At 47.9% G+C, this 20,324-nt stretch overlaps 1 protein-coding gene across 2 annotated transcripts in view; it reads left to right on the top strand.

The window, feature by feature from the left end:
* LOC147709828 (uncharacterized) overlaps positions 1 to 20,324 on the top strand; it is a 91,790-nt gene that overhangs the window by 13,960 nt on the left and 57,506 nt on the right. The window contains exon 2 of one of the 2 annotated variants that reach the window (XM_086928279.1): positions 4,407 to 4,523. The exons of the other annotated variant lie outside the window; for it this stretch is intronic. The gene's annotated coding sequence lies outside the window, so the exon portion shown is untranslated. The remainder of the gene's footprint in view (positions 1 to 4,406; positions 4,524 to 20,324) is intronic. 2 annotated transcript variants of the gene reach the window in all.

The raw sequence follows: 20,324 nt of genomic DNA, 5'->3' as shown, positions 1-20,324 counted from the left end.
GCGCAACTCCCCTGCAGCCTCTCAGCGCCTCGGTGGACCTGGTGTACGGGAAAACAGCGTCGCTGGGCAGACCTCACACGCAGCGGCTCCCGCAAAGCGGGAGCGGCAAGAGGTAACGTCTCAACAGGTGCAGTTGGAGGAGAGGCGTCCACAATGTCCTCGCGGGGTCACTGCGTCCCAGGCAGATTAGGAGGGTCACGCAGGTGGGCTTGTCCGGGATCCTTTTCACCTGTTTTGCCGGCTGGGGCGGGGCTCGCAGGGGGCGCTGACCGGATGTTGGTTGGTCACGCAGGGACTCCTGGAAGAGTGAGTCCCTGCCGCGCAACTCCCCTGCAGCCTCTCAGCGCCTCGGTGGACCTGGTGCATGGGAAAACAGCGTCGCTGGGCAGACTTCACACGCAGCGGCTCCCGCAAAGCGGGAGCGGCAAGAGGTAACGTCTCAACAGGTGCAGTTGGAGGAGAGGCGTCCACAATGTCCTCGCAGGGTCACAGCGTCCCAGGGAGATTAGGAGGGTCACCCTTTTTCTTATTTCCATGCTCTCTTGCCTCCATTCTCTTTCCACCTCTGGGGCTCCCCTTGGCACTTTGTCCCTCACCTTTGTTCCTGTGTGTGGGCATTCGTTCAATCCTTGTGTTTCTCACTTAGTAACACGTTTCTAGAGTGAACCGCCACATTTGGGGGTATATCTGCGGCTGCCCACTTCCTGCATTGCAATCCTTCCTGGCACTGCCAGTGCCACACACTTTGTCTTTTTGTTTCAGTCTCATTCTCAGGGCTCAATTCTTAACCTTGTGACCTCTGTGGACCCCCACTGAAAACCGGGGGCCCCAACCGAAGCAATTTCTATGCTTTGAACCTCAAAACGATGCGCAAAATACAGAAAGAAATATACAAAAAAAAACAATGCAAAATTATGAAATGTTTGACTTGATAAACACACCAAAAATATATAGAAAACACATTTTATTGGGAAGGTTGGAACTTTTCAAAATCTGTTTTTATTTCTAAAAGGCAAAGCTGTATGCTAGACTATCATACCACTTTGTTTTCTTGCTCATAATGCATGTTGTCCTTAAGTTGACACTACCAATGCTTCAGTTGAGACCACCCATAGGAGCAAGATTTTGCTTGCTGTCCTTGTGCTGCTCCCACTCATCAGGCTAAGGAGACCAACTTCCATTTTACTCTCCCATTTCATGTTCCCTCCCATTTGTACAGAGTTGTATGTTTTTCAGTTTTACAATGTTTCTAATATTATTTCATTTCTCAACTGTCAAGGATCCCATGCATTGGTGTTTAAGGCCCCAGATTAAGAACCATAGCTCTATGCCTTTGTGTTAAAGGAAAAGGCTTTGCGTCTGTGTTTATATCACATCGCATGGGTTGATTTGCTGTCTTGTTTTTCAGCCTGCATCGTCAGCACTGTGTCTTTGTTTGCGGATCCTTGCACTGTTGTTGCGGTCTATTCCATGTCTATGGTGCTGATACAGAGTGTCTGTCTTAATGTTGCTAGTTTAGCTGTATCGCTGCCCTTGTAGTTGTATGTCTATGTTGCACCGACCCATTTCTGTGCCTCTGTTGCCTTTGGTGTTGTCCGTGTCCCTGACCCTCTGGTGTAGGCTTTGGCATTCTGAACATGTTTTCAAAAGTCGACCGTGGTATGCTTCCCACTTCTCAATGCAGTTATTATGCTATGAGTAACCCCTAAGCTCTTCACTTTATCAGGTGTCGTTTGACAGCGCAGCTGTCACTAAATCTTGTGTGATCAACAGAAAACAAGCTTCAGAGTACTCTTGAGAGATAGACTTCGGCTCCAACTGCTTTTCGATAACGAATTACTGCATCGAGTAGGGCAACTGTGTGGTTTCACTGAAAAAGAGCACTTGTGTTGCACTTTCTTGGACATGTAGTGAGTCTCAGTCACAATTGTGTACTGCTAACTCCTCGTCTCTGTTGTGGCCATATGGGAATTTTGTAATGAGTTCAATAATGTAATGGAATTCAAGGAGTTGCAGTTGTTTCTCATGATTCCCCTCCTCTCAATCAATTCTAATCTTTATTTTGGTGCATAAAGTGCCATAAAAGATACATAAAATACATTATAATTACTTTACAATTGTACAATATACATTGAATAAATTACAAGGTCACAAACGTGAAATATTATGGTTTGTAAGCAGTTCAATTTGATCCTGGACAATACTTCCGGATAGCAGAAAACAACACTTTAAAATATTTAAATAATTAAAAAAGCTAAAAAGGCATGAATATAAAATCATGATTAAAATCTGTATTCCTGGGGGCGTGGCTTACGCGCCGCTGAGTGCAGACAGCTCTCCCGTGAGCTCCGTTGAGCTGCGGGCTTCTTATTACAATTTCCAACTCCATACCTCCGACGGATTCCTGATTTTACAAGGTTTCTACAGCGGAATATGCCTGGCCTCACCTGAACTCGGCGATTTCTATGCCGTTTTTCTTCCACAACGCACTTCGATGTTCCTTTCCTTCGTCGGGATGCGGGCGGCCGCCATTTTGAGCCGCTGAGCCCGCGTCCTTAATCCTGCTCCTCAGCTTTCTCCTGCTGTCATCGAAGCCTCCCTCAAAGTGCCTGGAATGTGTTTTTTTGCTTTCTACTTTCCGATACAAGGTATGACTCACAGCATATTCTCCAAGCAGCGTTTTCAGTGTTTTTTTTCTCCTCAGAACTTTTACCTTCCAAGCAATGGCGGCCATTTTAAGTGCTGGATTTGCAAATCATTATTTTCTGCGCAATTCATGGTTATGACTGTTCTTACTTTCCTATCTGCTGCCCACCTGTTTTCAATTCTTTAATTTTTTTACCATACAAAGTGATGCTTTTGCTGATTTTGAGCATTTTGCCATTCATGAGTTATTTATAAACCTTAATTTGGACTCTGGGCTTTTATTTCGACGTGAGTTACGCCTGCCATCCCGATACTACTTTTATGAGGAGGTGACCTTCTACTCTATGATTTTGTGATTTTCTATCTGAGTTTTTGAGGCTTTTTACCTTATTTGTTTTTTCTGCGTCACATTATTCTTACGGCGCCAATCAGTCGTCGTGATGTCTCATGATTTAAGCAATATTAAAGCAAACCACACCGGCACAAAACCTAAGAGGCTCAAAAATGACCCCCACCCTCCCCTATTCATACGTCTCCTAACCCAATTTTGGATTCCATTCTGGAGGAATTAAGGGGTCTACAACCTTTTATGTCTGCTACAAATGAAAAGCTTAAGCAAATAGAGGAGAGATGGGTCGTTATGGAGGGTAAAGTCCTGAACCTAGAACAGCGCGTCAGTGATGTGCAGGATGCTTCTTCTAAAATTCCCCAACTGGAAAAAGAGATCCAGATGCTCAAACTCCACACCGAGGACCTTGAAAATCGCAATCGAAGGAATAACCTGCGCTTATATGGTGTCCCGGAAAATGTTGAGGGATCTGACATGGTGTCGTTTGTTCGAAAGTTCTTGCATGATCTTCTGGACCTCCATCCAGCGTCCCTTCCTCTTAATATACAGCGAGCTCACCGCCTGGGTCGCCTCAATTCCAATGCGTCCAAGCCTCGTAGTATTATTGTTCTGTTTCTCGAGTTTACTGAACTAATGACTATACTCAAATCTGCCAGACTTAAACGTCGTCTTATATGGTCGGGTCACAATATTTTTATTTCACAAGACCTTTCCAATGCAACCAATGCCCGTCGAAAACAATTTTTGAATCTTCGTCCTCAAATGCGTCAGCTGAATATCCAGTATGGTATTCTGCATCCTTGTCTATGCAAGATCGTGCATAATGGACGTACTCACTCCTTCGTTGATCCTCAGAAGCTCCATGCTTATCTGCAGACTGTTTCCTCCTCTACCATGGACACTAATGTTTAATAATAACTAATGTTTGATTTATCTTTGTAGGCCTATCTTTGTTGTGGCTACCTGGTTGCGCTGTTGCCGCCTTAACTCCTTGCATATCTCATCCTCTTTCTTGAGGTTTTGTGGTTTCTACCTTTTTTATGCCCGTTCTTGCTCTTCTGCTGCTCCTCGGGATCCGTGTCCTCAGTGGCGTTTTCCTTGTCCCCGATGTCTTGGTTATTTCTTTCTTCTCAGATCTGGCTTTTCTGCCTTGATCTGTCTTCTTGTCTTTTTCTTGTTCTTTTCTTTCTTCTTTCCTTTCTTTCTTACTGTCTCCTTTCCTACGCTTTCCCTTCGACCTGGGCATTCCCCCTCTTCTCTTTCCGTGGAGAGTCTCTGTTTTTTGCGTTATGGCTTCTTTGGTTCTTGTTGTCACACACAGTGCTCTTGGTCTTCCTGTATCTTCATTCTATACATATATTGGGTATTTTATTCCGATGTAACGTGTTTTTTATTATGTTCTCTCCTGTAGATGTTTTTCCTGCAGTGTATCCACCCCTCGTGTACTGCCCCATCCTTACCTTACATCCTGTGTAATTTTGTGACGTGGAATGTTCGAGGTCTTGGTCACCCTGTCAAGCGTCAGAAGGTATTGTCTCATTTGTCTAAAATTAATTCTCAAGTAGTTTTCCTGCAAGAGACTCATTGTACAGATGTTGAATCTTCTAAGTTAAAACGTCATTGGGTGGGTCAAGTGGTATTTTCTCCTGCGGTTAACAAGAAAGGGGGGGTTGCGATTTTGCTCCATAAAGGGTTGTCGGCCCAAATTTTATCTTCTCAAAATGATGACGAAGGACGCTGCAAATTCTGCAAATTCAATCTCACGGCACACTAATGGTTCTGCCCTAGATATAAAGTCATCCAGTGAGCCAGTTACCCCCGACCTCATAGCCATCTCAGCCTTAGTTAGGGCTCTATAGATTAATCCAAATGAGGAATGTTTGTAATATCCCCCTTTGTCTTGTGGGTGCTATATTGCCTACACACTGTGTTAAGTTAGCATTAGCTTTTACAAAGTTTAAACGCTATTTTTAGGTTTCGCCTGGCGATCCGCTGCGCAGCAGCGTTCGCGCAGGCAAAATCTTATGTTACAACAGTACTGGCTTTGTCCCTCCTCTCTCTTCCATTGGCTAGCTCCATAAATGGAGGCTAGCCATTGGAAGAGAGATCTGTCCGTCATTTCACGGAGCAGATTCGTGGGCGTTCCGGCGATTTTTTTCGCTCTCCGCCCCTTTGCGATCGCCATTGCGGCGGTGGGCGGTGTTTTTTTTTTTTCTTTTTAAAGGTTTGTTTTGGGCATTTCTTTGAAGATGGCGCCCAGTGGAGAGTGATTTCAGCCCCTGCTCTGTATCCCGCAGGAGAGTGAGCTCTGCCCTTAATGCTTGTTTTTATGGCTTCTGTTAGCCCGTTTCCTGCCGCAGCCAAACCCAGTCAAGGACAAATCCCAGAGGCAGATGCCTTCCACTGGTAGGCATGCTCCTAAAAGAGCCTGATTTCTAATTTAGAGTTCCACATTGCTGATTAATCCGTTGTATAAGTCTCCTCAGTGGTGCGTTGTTTTAAATATGAAGTTTTTTTTTTTTTTAAAGGCAAGAACTATTCTCTTCCTCTAATGAGAAAAAGAAGGTTCCAGTAAAATCTGGTGGCCAGATTAATGAAGAATATAAGAGACGCTTGTGTATTAAGCATGAGAATGTGCCATGTTATAGCAACGTGTGCATAGTATTGCCTGAATGGAAACGTCCATGCCGTCCTGCGCAAGCTCACACAGACATTGCAAGCTGCTGCACAGTTTTGCCTATCCTTTGCCTATCTCATTCGTGTGTGAGCCAAACTAAAGGTCACACGAAAGGCTGAAAACAATGATAATGTCGCATTTGAAAAATGCACAAAGGAATGCACACAACTGTACTGGCTACAAGCTTCAGTCATTAACATTGTGAAATCAACGTTTAATTTTCCACGATTCTAAGCTATGATGGATGACTTATAAATCATCATAATCTACCGACGGAACCCGAGATCGAACCATGGACTCTTAGATCTTCAATTGAGCGCCCTCCTAACTGAGCTATTATGGCCACTTTGCGCTGCCAAATCGCAGTGAACACAAACCTCACTGAAGACCTTACAGACGTTCAATACTTGCAAAAGGAGAGACAGAAATCATTTAAGGGCAAGGGCATATTTCAGGTGCGGCATGAGTAAGAACTTTCAAAAGCCCAGCATAATAACCCTCTGCGTGCGCTCTTAAGGCAGCGGCTGCTGGCAAAGAAACCACCCATGTTTTCCCTGACCGTGGGAACACCGTGCCTGCCATGCAAGCGACCGACACCGCAGCGGCTGTTCGCGACCTGTAACGGGGGGTGGCGGGGATTGGTGGCAGCAGCCCAACCAATGCTGGAAACCCGAAGTACCAGCCACAATGCCACGCTACGCTTCTCTTTCCCCCTAGCGTGTTAGCGACCCGGGTGGGGGCCCGAGCACAGATAAGGATGTGGGGTGCTCACCCTTGGTTTACTGTCGAGTAACTTGAATTGTTGCTCGGGGTGCAGGAGCGTCCTTATTGGCTCACTCGACCGCCCTCGTGGCTCGGCATGAGCTGACACCTTGGGACCCTAATATATGCCACCTACTCGGCAACAGGCACACGTTCCCTACCCCGCAATTAAAATGTGCCCCGGGTGTTCGTATTGCTCCCCGGTCCAGAGGGCGGCATGGTAGCTGTAAGGGGTGACCGGGGCCTAATACTTGGCTCCCCGTGACTCACGGGCGGTGAGATCACATCCAGGCGGTGCTGGCGAAGAGGGTGGGAGGCGGCACTGTTCCTCTGCCTGCAGTTCGTCTTGCAAGCCTTCAACGCCACCCTCAATGCAGGGAACCCCATCCGCACCATATGCTGGCCCCAGGCGACCGGAGCCGACCCTCTGAGAGATAGCCATTGTGCCGGCCCCAAGCGTGCAAGCCCGTGACACAGAGGGGCATGGGGGCAGCGGCAACTCTCACGGCCTGCCCGCGGGCAGGGGCCCCATGAGGCTGGAACAGTAAAGGGTGGGGGGGGGTGCTGACTCATCCATAGCGCGCTAGCCACCTCCCTCACTGGCTACCCTGGGGGCAGCCCCGGGCCGTCTCCTATGGGGGGGATAAACAGGAGGCATGAGCCCCCGGTCCTAGTGCCAAATTAACTTCCTCGGCAACAGAGATGCGATGGTCACCACTCCCCCATGCACGTAAAACAGGCCAAAAGTCCACACCGTACAAACGGGGGCCCCGCAGCAAACCACAAGCTAAGGTCATCTGCGGGGGGAGGGTGACTGCTTCAAATGGAGATGAAGCTTCCCGGAGCCATGCCTATAGAACCCCCCCCCCCCCCCCCCCCCGAGCTACGATCATCCGGGCCAGGTCTCCCCCACCCGCTAAAAACATGGGGAGCGTGCAGAAGGAATCCGACTGGAACCCCCCGCCCAGCCCATGGCCCCCGCGCTCCCAGTGCCCATTACCGCTAAGTCCTGAATTGTCCCCGAGGGGAAAGCCCGAACTTTAGTAATAGTGCCCCAAAAAGTGCTTCGCATGAGCTCGCACCCCCCCATGGCAGCCCTTGCCATGGTCCCTGTGCAACCTGGAACTGCACCAGGGACTGGGGGGTGGCTACCATGCACTCACCATGACTAATGTTTCCTGGGCACGCATGAGGTCCGGCGGGACGAGGGGATGGGACGACGATCTCTCAAGATGGCATGTAGGGCAGCAAAGAGGCCCAACAACAATGGCGGGGTAGGGCTAAATACGCCTCCCCATCTCGGGCGCGCCGGACATGATGTGTCCAGCGCGCCCTGTAAGGGGACTCCTCTCGTAGTCCCGGGACTTGGATGGGGAGGCGCCTAAAAGGAACTAATGGTGGCCGCCCTCTGAGGTGGGCCCCTGCGGGAGCCGTGGGCAGCCTCTTATTGCTCTCTCTTACCCCCTGCCACTTCGTATTCCTCCTCCTTTTTAGGTCTCGACCTAGCGTACACTTAGCAGCAGTGTTGGCACAGGCCGAGATTTTATGTTAGCACAGTATTGGGGACTTGAACCCGCCCCTTCTTCCATTGGCTAGCTCCATAAATGGAGGCTAGCCATTGGAAGAGATGGTTGTCAATCACTCTTTCCCCCGTCATGACGCAATTCGTGGGTGTTTCTGGGTCTTTTTTTAAGCCCCGCCCCTTTTCTCTCCATCATTCGGAGGTAGGCGTTTACTCATTTCCCCCGACCGCCGCCCGCCGCAAGAAATCGTCCAGAAATCATCCTCGGGTGAGTGCTTGTTGATATTTTAAATGGCTCGCAGTCCGCCTGAATAAAATGCGGAGCAGCGAGTAATTCCTGCAGTGGCACAGAAGAGGCACGCCAAACTGGCAGCGTATTCTTTGATAGCGGCCTGTTTCTTTGAGTCTTCAGGCGGTGTTTATTGTTTTCACACTGGACGTCCGTGGTAAGTGTTGAACGAGACGAGAGGGGCAGAGAGCCGGCGGCCAGGTGTATGGAAGGGGCGGAGGAGGGGGAGTGGCTATAGGATAGACTAGCTCTTTAACATGCTACATTCCTAGTACACAGATACACACCTATCCCTGGGTAGCTGGAGCCCGTTACGACATTGAGTGGCGACTGCAGGAGAAGGAGCGCCATGCCGCAATACACAGGTATCCTTTGCAACAGCTCCACAGCTGAGACTGCCACTACCCCCTTCTCCTGGTACTACACCCCATCCAGTGCACCGTTACTGTTCTGCGTTTGCTGCCCAGCTACTGCACAGTCACTGTGCTACTCGCTGCTTCCAACCGCTATATCGGAGAAACAACGCATACACTTGCTCGACAGTCACTTCTTGAGCCACTCGCTGCCAGAGCGGAGACTGTCACATATTCCCGCAAGTCCACAGAACTCTTCCCCTGTAACTTCTGCAGTCGCTGTATCCCAAGCCAGTGCATTCATTGACCCCGCCCCCCAACACACCAGTCTGTGGTGCCACTCCTCCCCTCCAACAGGCTGTATACAAGCCCATATGGCTGTGCATTGACATGTCCCTACTACATTACGGCCCGTTATGCCCAAGGCTGCGATGTAACTTGCCCCACATACTGCGCTACAACAATTTAGATATTTATCCTTGCAGTTGTTGGCAGCCACTTGCCCTCCTTCCTCAGTAACGAAGCAGCATATAGTATTCTCTGTGCTCATTCCCTTAATGTCGGAGCTAATGTCTGGAATGCAGTGTGAAATACTTATTAGAATGTTTGTATGTGGTCTGAAATGAGTGAAGGGTCGGCTTTTGGTATGGGGGAGCAGTGCTTATATGCACAGGGCTCCAGTCATCAATGTGGCGCATAGCGCGATCTACAATAAGATCATGAAAACAGCTGCTTCTTGCCTACAGTGATACAGTTCAAAATGCTTTCAAACATTATTTAACATGGTGCAGGCGTTGTTTTTAGTAAGCCCCCTTCCATGCCTACACATCTCCCTTACCCCCCCAAGCCATCACATAACAGCCTCCATCCCCCCCAAAAACGAATTGGCACCAGCATAATGGAACTCAGCAGTGAGTGATTTGGGCAAGTTGGAGAGCTATTTGTTTTTAGAAGCCATAGACCACAAACAGGGTTTCTTGCTGCCTCATTTCCATTTACCAGCAGCAAGTTAGACGGAAATTATTTTCCTGCCCAGGGCACTGTCTGAGCAAAGGTCTGGCATTGAGTGGGAGCTAAGAGACTGTTGCATTTGGAGGGATAATGGAGCCCTGATAGAACCTACCTGGTGTGGCTTGCACCTAAGGGCCTGCCTTCTTCAAGTGACATGTACATTCTCTCACCGCTAATACAGTATTCCAACAGAGAATCTTCAATTGCTAAGCAATACATTCAAGTAAGAACACAACAGGGCTTTACGTGAAATAAAGAACGTACACCTACCTAAGTAATTCCAGACTCTTGTATGAAAACCTTTCCATTTGACTTCAACACTGCCTCTGCTGAGACTAAGCAGTCACTTGACCCACCCCCTACTACTTAACCCACCCCTGCGATAGAGCAGCTGATTAACTCGTCGCTCAGCAGCTGAGTAGCCTCTTCCTTTTATGATTCCCCCATTGCTGGCTCCAACATTTGTATAGATACAGTACCAAACCGATTTAGTCAATACACCGAACCCCAATGCACGGCCTCAGTTATTAATTCAAATGCTGCAAGGAGTGCATACAAATTAATATCCTATTGTGGTTGGTTTGCGCAGTCACCCTTTTGCTGCCGCCTGCCGTCCCACTGTTGCTGTTACTCTTGTAATTCTGGTGTTGCACGCCCCCCACCTACCTGATATACATCATCCTCTTATCCCCCAATGCATATTCTTGCTCTGATTCTGCATATTCTTGCAGCTCATTGAAAACATTTGTATTAAGTATAATTTAATCTTTCTTTATGTTGCTATGCTTCTGTGCTGCACCCTCCTCTTGGTTGATTGTGTTTAGCATTTGTATAGCGCTTCATATCACTGGCGTCTTTGCAGTACAGTTAGAGTATGCAGCGTGTTGTGCATGGATAGTAAGGGATATGTTTTTAGTGTGAGCTATATGGGAAATGTTAGGCATCGTACCTCTGGCCTGCTCCATTTGAGTTTCTGTGGATTTGTCACTGTGCTTGCACAGAGTGATGCAAATCTGTTTAAGCTAGAAAGAGCAGTACAGAACTGCGTCATACCTATGTTCTATTAACCTTTGGTTTCCTTAGTTAAATTGTTCTGAATTTCTTTATGGGGGAGGGGCTGTGTTGTTGGGTGATTCTTATTGAGTAATAAAGTTTGGAAACCTTTAAGTTTCCACTTCCTTTTGGAAGTTTAATAGTGTGGGCAGGTTTTATTATTTTATATGGGTGTGAGTTCTACAGTTTGCCTGCACAGCAATGGAGGTTACAGCAATAGGAGATTTTCTGAACCTGGAATTGGTTAAAACTAGGCTCATTCTAGTCCTTTTGTCCCTTATTGGGTGGCATTTGCAAAGTTTGTATTGTTTAAAGATTGGCCGCTGCCGTGCAAGGCGTTGTGCAATGCATAGTGGTACATCATGCACCTGGATTGCAATAAGACAGGTGTTCTTAGGTTAGGTCGGTTGGTGTAATCAAGGGGGGGCTCTGTGTGTGTGTGGGGCTCTGTGTGTGTGTGGGGCTCTGTGTGTGTGTGGGGCTCTGTGTGTGTGTGGGGCTCTGTGTGTGTGTGGGGCTCTGTGTGTGGGGCTCTGTGTGTGGGGCTCTGTGTGTGGGGCTCTGTGTGTGGGGCTCTGTGTGTGGGGCTCTGTGTGTGGGGCTCTGTGTGTGTGTGTGGGGCTCTGTGTGTGTGTGTGGGGCTCTGTGTGTGTGTGTGGGGCTGTGTGTGTGTGGGGCTGTGTGTGTGGGGCTCTGTGTGTGTGTGTATGTGTGTGTGTGGGGCTCTGTGTGTGTGTGTGTGTGCGGGGCTCTGTGTGTGTGTGTGTTGGGCTCTGTGTGTGTGTGTGGGAGGGCTCTGTGTGTGTGTGGGGGGCTCTGTGTGTGTGGCTCTGTGTGTGTGTGGGGGGCTCTGTGTGTTTGGGCTCTGTGTGTATGTGTGTGTGGGGCTCTGTGTGTGTGAGTGTGTGGCATTTGCGAGAGATTAAGCTATTGGCATTGTAAATGACAATTCCATTTATTTATCTGTTTTCAAAACCAACACATAAATAAAAATGCTCTAACTTTTGCAAAGGCGAGACCGTTGCATTGTAAATGCTTCTTCCTTTTCTGCTGCCTCTGCACACGGCACATTTTGTTATTTGAACTTTACGCCTAGAAGAATATTTTGTTTTGCTTGATAATCTTGATAATCTAGGTCTGTAGAGTGGGTGCTGAGGCCTTCAAGGTTTTTTAACACAGGGGGACAATGCTGCTGCAATTTACCTGCTGGAGGGCTGAATCTGCCGCTTACAGGGAACATCAGTCTGGGGCCCTGACGCTGTTGGTCTTCCCTGCCGCCACCGTAAGCACCATCGCGGGGCCGCTGTGGGGGAAGACTACAGCTCCCAGACTCCTCGGCAGACACACCCACTTCCTGCAATCGACCGCGCACAGAGCCGCATAAAGACGGACAGCTCCCACGGAGGAGCGGGGGACACCGCTGCTGCAATTTACCTGCTGGAGGGCTGAATCTGCCGCTTACAGGGAACATCGGTCTGGGGCCCTGACGCTGTTGGTCTTCCCTGCCGCCACCGCAAGCACCATCGCGGGGCCGCTGTGGGGGAAGACTACAGCTCCCAGACTCCTCGGCAGACACTCCCACTTCCTGCAATCGACTGCGCACGGAGGCGCATAAAGACGGACAGCTCCCACGGAGGAGCGGGGGACAACGCTGCTGCAATTTACCTGCTGGAGGGCTGAATCTGCCGCTTACAGGGAACATCAGTCTGGGGCCCTGACGCTGTTGGTCTTCCCTGCCGCCACCGTAAGCACCATCGCGGGGCCGCTGTGGGGGGAGACTACAGCTCCCAGACTCCTCGGCAGACACACCCACTTCCTGCAATCGACCGCGCACAGAGCCGCATAAAGACGGACAGCTCCCACGGAGGAGCGGGGGACACCGCTGCTGCAATTTACCTGCTGGAGGGCTGAATCTGCCGCTTACAGGGAACATCGGTCTGGGGCCCTGACGCTGTTGGTCTTCCCTGCCGCCACCGCAAGCACCATCGCGGGGCCGCTGTGGGGGAAGACTACAGCTCCCAGACTCCTCGGCAGACACTCCCACTTCCTGCAATCGACTGCGCACGGAGGCGCATAAAGACGGACAGCTCCCACGGAGGAGCGGGGGACAACGCTGCTGCAATTTACCTGCTGGAGGGCTGAATCTGCCGCTTACTGGGAACATCGGTCTGGGGCCCTGACGCTGTTGGTCTTCCCTGCCGCCACGCAAGCACCATCGCGGGGCCGCTGTGGGGGAAGACTACAGCTCCCAGACTCCTCGGCGGACACACCCACTTTCTGCAATCGACCGCGCACGGAGGCGCATAAAGACGGACAGCTCCCTCCGCGTCGCGGACGTCGCCGAGCGAAGCCCGGGCAAAGGGCGGGCAGTGTAAGGCAGTCATTGGCAGAAGGAGGCAGGGCTGGGCCAGGCCCTTAACACCTTGGCTGCTCTTGAGGATCCTCTTCTGTGCTGGGCCATAATGTTAATGGGTGTGGTCATGACGAGCTGAGCTCGTCATGAGCATCGAAGGGGTTAACAACGTGACATGGGTAAGTGAAAGAACATAAGTAATGGTGATGAGAATAGTACGAAAGCTAAGATGCCAAGACACTCAGTCTATTATAACTTTTCTCTCCACGGCTGTGGGGGCTATTAATAAGGAAATTACTAACGCTAAACTCGAACTGGGTCTGGGACAAGCTGCACCCCCACTCAATACACTTCGCTCCCCAACACCAGTGGATCTTGCTGATCCAGCAGCCTGTGGTGATGTTCTTACTACCCCCGCTATCCCGCTGGAACCTTTGGTAATAGTCACACAGCCAGCAGCCGCACCTACCACCATAGCGGGTAGTCCATCGGGCCCCCTGCAGTCATCACAACTTACTGCCACTCCACAGCCTGGTGACCCTTCAAAGAGGAAAAAAAGGGGGAAAGCTAAACACTTGCCAGGGCCCACAAGAACTTCTACTAATACTCTGGAGGATCAGATGGAGGCGCTCTTTGTTGCCCGGATTGAACCGCTCCTTGTGGCCATCGCTAAGGACATTGTGGATACTCTAAATACTTGTCTGGGGGGACTTCTTAAGAAATGTGTTATTATTGATAAAATGGTTACTGGTCACAATTTGCTCCTGGATAGACACAATGAGGCCCTTGCTGGGTCAGGGCCGGGAAGCTTAATAAGGGAGCCCAAGGTGACGAACCACCTGCCGATCCCATTGTAGCCACACTACCCCCCATCCATTTGAAAAACCCTAAGGAGCCACAAAGGCTGCCCACTGAAAGAAGTATCACGGGCAGTAACATTCATCGTGAACTTCTACCAGAAGCAGCTCCACTAGTGGCAATTTTTGTGGGTACTCCACCTTTGAACATAGGAGTGCGCTAGTGACCTCATAGCTAAAGCACGTACCTGGTGTACTGCCTCATGTAGTGGGAGCAGTATCTCCAACAGGATCTTCTCTGCCAATAGGGTGGGGTGGATTGGGAGGGTACCAAAAATGGTTCAGGGGGATTGTGTGATAGTTAATATCGACAGGGCCGATGTGGCTGAAAGGTTATTTTGGGACGGATTTAGAGTCTCGAGCAACGACCATCTAAGACCGCTGCCTTTAGGCTTCTTTTACCCGCCCATAGTAAACCCATACGGCCCGCATTGTGCTCCTAGAGGGGGTAGGAGTGGGCCGTATCCAGTAAGGGTGGTGAGGCCAGGATTGCTAAACCCCCGCTATCAAGCACCAATAGGAGCGGGCCGAATGATCCACACTGGTTTAAACCCCCTGAGCCATGGCAGCACGCACCCCCTGGCCACTATATACCTGGTACCACAGATGGGGGTGGGTTGGCTCTCAGCAACCGCTTTTCATCACTCTCAGGGCTAGAGGACACAGACTGACTACCTGCACCACCATTAGCACTTCCAGTAGAAGAACCCAGTCGCATTTCTGACGCAATGAAAACATGCAGACTACTGAGTTGGAATGTGGCGGGTGTTAGAACAAAAAGGGCAGATGAGGCTTGGCTTGCTTTTATCTCTTTGTATGATATTGTAGCCCTCCAGGAATCTTGGGACACATCACCTAGTTTCAGTCTAGATGGGTTCACGAGTTTTGCGGTGCCTGCTGCCCCTAGTGCCGCCGGCAGAGCCAAAGGGGGTCTCATTTTGCTTTTCTCATTAAAAGTCAAGGGGGCACTTAAAGTAATTAACCAACCTTTGCCACACCTTCTGCTAGTGGAAAGGGTGATCTCCTCAAGCCAGAAAACTATTTTTATACATTTTTACAACGCAGGAACCCAGGATAATAGTAACGATAACCTTGCTATCCTGGATCAATTGTTGGTAGAGGTCAGTCAAGACACATATTAATATCGAATTCGTTCTTATGGGCAATTTTAACATTCATCCATGCACTTTGTCATGTGGTACATTTGATTATTTGGGACTAAATGGCCCAGACATTACGCATTTCGAGCATTCTAAAGGGGGAGAGGTATTAGAGGAGTTACTGGCTAATTCCAATTTGATGGAACATGCCTGTAGCTCAGGCGTACCGAGGCTCAACACTTTTAAAGGGTCGGATCCAGGTTCCATTATTGATTATATATTTGTGTCACCGGCTATTTTACATAGTGTCGCTTCATATAGAACCCTAATATCCCCTTTTTGTGATCATAATCCTGTCCTATTGGAAGTTTACTGGGGTGATTTCATGGGCTCTATGCCGCCCCCAGTCAATCCAAGGGCAGGAACCCTAAAAGTGGTGGACCAGGGTAGACGGCTCAAGTGGGCCAATGTGGTGCCCGTTGACATCTACGAAACATTGTTTCCTAAAATAGAAAGTGCTGTGGCAATTTGCCAAAATTTGAGTGCAGAAAAATGCAAATCCTGGGGGCCTATGAGGAAATCTGCTTACAAATCTCAAACCAGCTGACAGTAAGATTGGGGAAGAGTGGTAATAAATAATATCGCTGGTTTGATTCCAAATGTTCTAAAACACACGGAGCTCTCCTAGCAGCCTTAAACCGTAACCCTAGAAACAGGGAGGTTGTATCTACCTTAAGGAGGGAATATAAGCAGGCCATCAGAGAGCGCAAGGAAGCCATAAAGCAAGAGGCCTGGGAGAAGCTACTCTCAGCCGATGTTATGCAGGATAGTAGCCAATTCTGGAAAGTGATAAACCAGCCCCTGTTTTCTGGCCATGATAACATGCCTATGGATTGTGTTCTCCCCAACGACAGGTGGCTTGCCCATTTTAAAACAGTGTATGGAGACTCATTGCCTGGGATACAGGGCCCCCAAGTTATAACCTTAGAGTATGCCCCGCTAGTTTTTACTCCAGACGAGGTCGAGATAGCTATTTTGGAAACCTCGAAAAACAAAGCCCCAGGCCCTGATGGGGTCCCCGCAGATTTTTACCGGCACTCCCCGAAGTTTTGGGCAGGAGTGCTATCTAAAGTTTTCACAGCCGCCAATGGTAATGTCATCCCTATGTCCTGGGCCACCTCAGTTATAGTACCAATTTTTAAAAAAGGACAGAGGGAGGACCCAGGGTGTTACAGACCCATATCCCTCCTGGATTCTGGTGTGTTAGCTGCGTACGAGCTAACACACCCTTCGTGAAGCGGCTCACGGGCACGCTAATTAACTTCACTGGTAAGCGGCTTAAACTATTCTTCCCCACGTTCTATATTCCTTTACCTTGCAATTTACGGGCACTTTAAGAATCTTAACGCTACGTTTTCTTGCACATCGGTTTTGCTGTAATTTCGAGCATGTTTGGTGGAGGTTAATTGATTACTCTCTTCTACGTTTGACAATCTTCCCGGATGGACACTTTGGAGCGTTATTTTACTTATGCACGACTCACTCATTTCTCGTTTTCACAGGAGTATTTCTGGTGGAAGCTTTTCCATTTCTTTCTTCCTTCATATCCTACCAGCTTATATACGCTACCTGTTTGACTCTGATTTTGACTACACCTGGCTTGCACTATGTTAAGTTGGGAAGTACTGTTGTATTATGACCTAGGTCCCTGATATGTCCCCATATCTGTTTGTTTATAGATCCCAGTCCCTGATGAAGGCTAGTCCCTAGCCGAAATGCATTGGACATGGACATTATAATTTAGAAATTCACAAGGCTGGATTGTTGAATATGAATGTGATGATACAACTTTCATGAAAGAGAAAAAATAAATACTCAGATTTCTTCAAAGAATACGAACATTTTTTTGATTAATGACTTAACCTGTATAGCCCAAGGAATGGGTTTCATGCTGTGACCAGGGGACGTTGCTCATGCTAAGGGCCACGCTATCAGTTTGTTTAAAGAGTATCCTGAAGGAGGATACACCCTGGGGCACGCTACAACATTCGAAATCATAATAAGATATGGTGTGCGAGCGAGAATAAATTTTTCTTGTAAATTTTTCTTGTCAAATTTTTCTTGTTATATAAAAGACGACACCATCCAGAAGGTGGAAAATAGGTTTTTACGATCGCTGCTGTCGGTCCCTCAGTCTACCCCAACCTTTTCGACACATGTGGTGCTGGGGTTGGACTTTGTCTCCGATAGGTTAAGGCTAGCCCCAATAATCTTCTGGCTAAGGACCTGGTTGAACAGCGAATTATCCCTGAACCACTCTATTATGGCTGACGTCATGTCCTTAGATCATTCCAATAGGGTGCCCTGGCTGGAATATATAAAAAGATCCCTAGTGGAGATGGGTCGCCCAGAACTTTTTTATTCACCCTCTTGTATTAGGAGGGAGGACATTGGCATGATTAAAAAACATTACATGGAGGGGGCCAGATTGGCACAGGAGGAAAGGGAATTGAAGAAGCCAACTGTTAGATCTCATTATTTGCATTTACATTCCCCCTCAATAGAACCATATCTAGCCATTGTCACCAAACCATTTCATAGGTTCCTATTGACCAAGTTCCGTTTTAATTTAATTCACTACCAGTTGGGTAGTTACCTTAAATGGGCGAAACCGGAGGCAGCCCCATTTTGTAAATGTGATAATAGATCTGTACAAAACACAATGCACTTTACTATGTTCTGCAGGTTTTTCACTGTGGAAAGGGCTACATTTTTGCTACCTATTTTAAGAAAGGAAGGCTTTACTGAGGTAAGGCCAGCTGTAATTTATCTTCAGCTCCTAGGCAGTACTTATGTTATATTTAGCGTTGCTAATTTCTTGGTAGCCGCAATAAGAACGAAATCTCGCATATCAAGAATATGAATATATTAATATTTGAATTGTTTACATTTCCTGAATAGAAATTTTTATAATCAATTGTATATTTTATAATCTTTGCTGCTAAATTGTTTTATTATGTGTCATCCTGTATTTGGAATGTATGTACATTTTAACTTTTATACCTTTTTATGATTTTAACAATCGAATAAAGTGTACTTGACTGACAGTGCTTGCTATTCGAGTTGATCAGCGCACGATCTAGACGTAACACATAGGCAGCTGGGAACCGATTTGACTTTGAATGGGTTTAATAATGCACCGCAGAGGGCGGGAAGTACACTTGATGGAGATTCGTATGCTGAGTGTTGGTGCAGGAGCTGATGTGATCTCTTCCCGCTAAAGCCAAGAGGTATGGGTCTGCCCTTCTAAAGCAATGGCCTGCTCTTGAACAGCTCAACGGCTAGACAGAATGAAAAAAGTTTTTGTTCATGGGGAAGAGAGAATATCTAACTTCTACCCCCAGTGTTACACTGTGTTGTAATTGTTAATCTGGCAGTGATGCCCAGGTATGTGTGTGTGTATCAGTGTCCGAGGGGTGAGCCGAGACCACACCAGCACACCTACGCGATACCGACCGATTGGCGGTTCAAAGCGTCCCAGTACACAGACAGGGACCGATACTCGTGACGCAATCTTCCACGGGGGCCGGGTAGGCTCATCACAACAGGCCACCTGGTACAATAAGGGAAGATTCTGAAAGGTGCATGCTAAACGCTGACCCACCATCAAAACCCTGAAGAAATCACTGAAAATATAGTGATGAAACATGTCGGTTGACTTTTAATCAGAGCGAGCTAACAGCACAGAATAAAGACATGAGTTGCCAGTTAGTTACGCTCTTTTTATGGTGATATTTTGTTTTTTCACTGATTTGGGCACAGAAATATCACATTGGGTTCTCAGCACTCACAGACTCATGGTTGTTGGTCTTGTATGCACTGTCTTTATGTTTGTTTTCTCCCTTTTATTTTTAAGGTTGACAGTAGCCGATGATGAGAAGTGAGGAATCAGGCGAGTACCAGTCTGATATAGTCCTCCCCTTGGTGTTGCTTCCGTGAGGCACTGTCAACCTCCCCTCCCCTTTTTTTCACGTATGGAAGGGAGGATGCATATGTAGTGGCGGTGGACACTGATACACACACACATACCTGGGCATCACTGCCAGATTAACAATTACAACGCAGTGTAACACTGGGGGTAGAAGTTAGATATTCTCTCTTCCCCATGAACAAAAACTTTTTTCATTCTGTCTAGCCGTTGAGCTGTTCAAGAGCAGGCCATTGCTGTAAGAGAGATTTTTGAGTGGGGGGCGGCCTGTCTCTGTTTCCCCCTAGGCTCCTGTTTTTGTGAGAGTCTGCCCTTCTAAACCCAAAAGAGACCTTCTTTAGATATAATAAAATATACTGGCATGGAAGGGTTACTTAGATTCTAGATAGAATTGTAACGTTTACATTATAACATGCTTTCTCCATTTGTATTTTATGGAATAGTAACTATGCTGATAACCTTGTTTCTGATAATATGTTTGCTTGTATTATCTAAGATACTGCTTTTGAGAACACGGCGTTAGAAATAAACATTTCAAAACTGCACGTGTCCTCATTTACTCCGAGTTCTGGATTGCGCAGTTTGGTATGACGAAAGAGTGTTCATGTATTCCACTTTACCTGAGGTGTTCGGAGTTCATGTTTTGGGTTGTCTAATCATTGGGGATGAGAAAGATCCAACGAGACACTGATTGCTAGCCTGGTAGGGGATTTTGGATACTGAGGTGAGTTTTTGGGACACCCTAATTCACTGAGGTTCTGAGTCTCTATCCACAGTTCTGTGTAGGTACAGAATCCCTGCTACATGGCGTCCAGCGTGGGGCCTTAATTTCATGACATCGAGTAGTACTTCTGTCGATCCAGGGCACCTTCGCTGTTGTTTCCGGAAAACGGCAGCGTTGGATTAACCTACCTATAGTTGAATAGGTCTATTCAAGCTTGAATCTTTCTGAAACGGTTTCCTTGTATTACTACCCAGTTGTGCTACAAAGTATATTGTTGTACCTTATTCTTTCTTTGTCGATATGGCGGCAGTGGACATTGCGCAACATAGTCGCATTGCAGCACGCAATCATGTGCAACAATATAATGTCCCTATTGATGGCATGTCTGTAATTATGGTGGTCAGTGCAGAGGTGGCTTACCCGTATGAAATCTTTTATTCATGGGCGACCTTCCCGGCTGTGAACGCAAACACTAATGTGTACGACACTTACACTCCCACCGCCGTGCCTGCGGATTATGCTCCATATCGGACTCAGGAGGTTCCGATCAATGCTTGGCACCATCGAGTTTGGTTTAATGGCGCCCTCCCCCACACTCTGACAAATGCGAGGTTAGGTCCTTTGTCAATCCCGGGTGCAA

Source organism: Lissotriton vulgaris, chromosome 6 (assembly GCF_964263255.1).
Source record: "Lissotriton vulgaris chromosome 6, aLisVul1.2, whole genome shotgun sequence".
NCBI lineage: Eukaryota > Metazoa > Chordata > Amphibia > Caudata > Salamandridae > Lissotriton > Lissotriton vulgaris.
The sequence above is the reverse complement of the archived record's forward strand: the minus strand, read 5'-3'. Positions and strand labels throughout refer to the sequence as shown.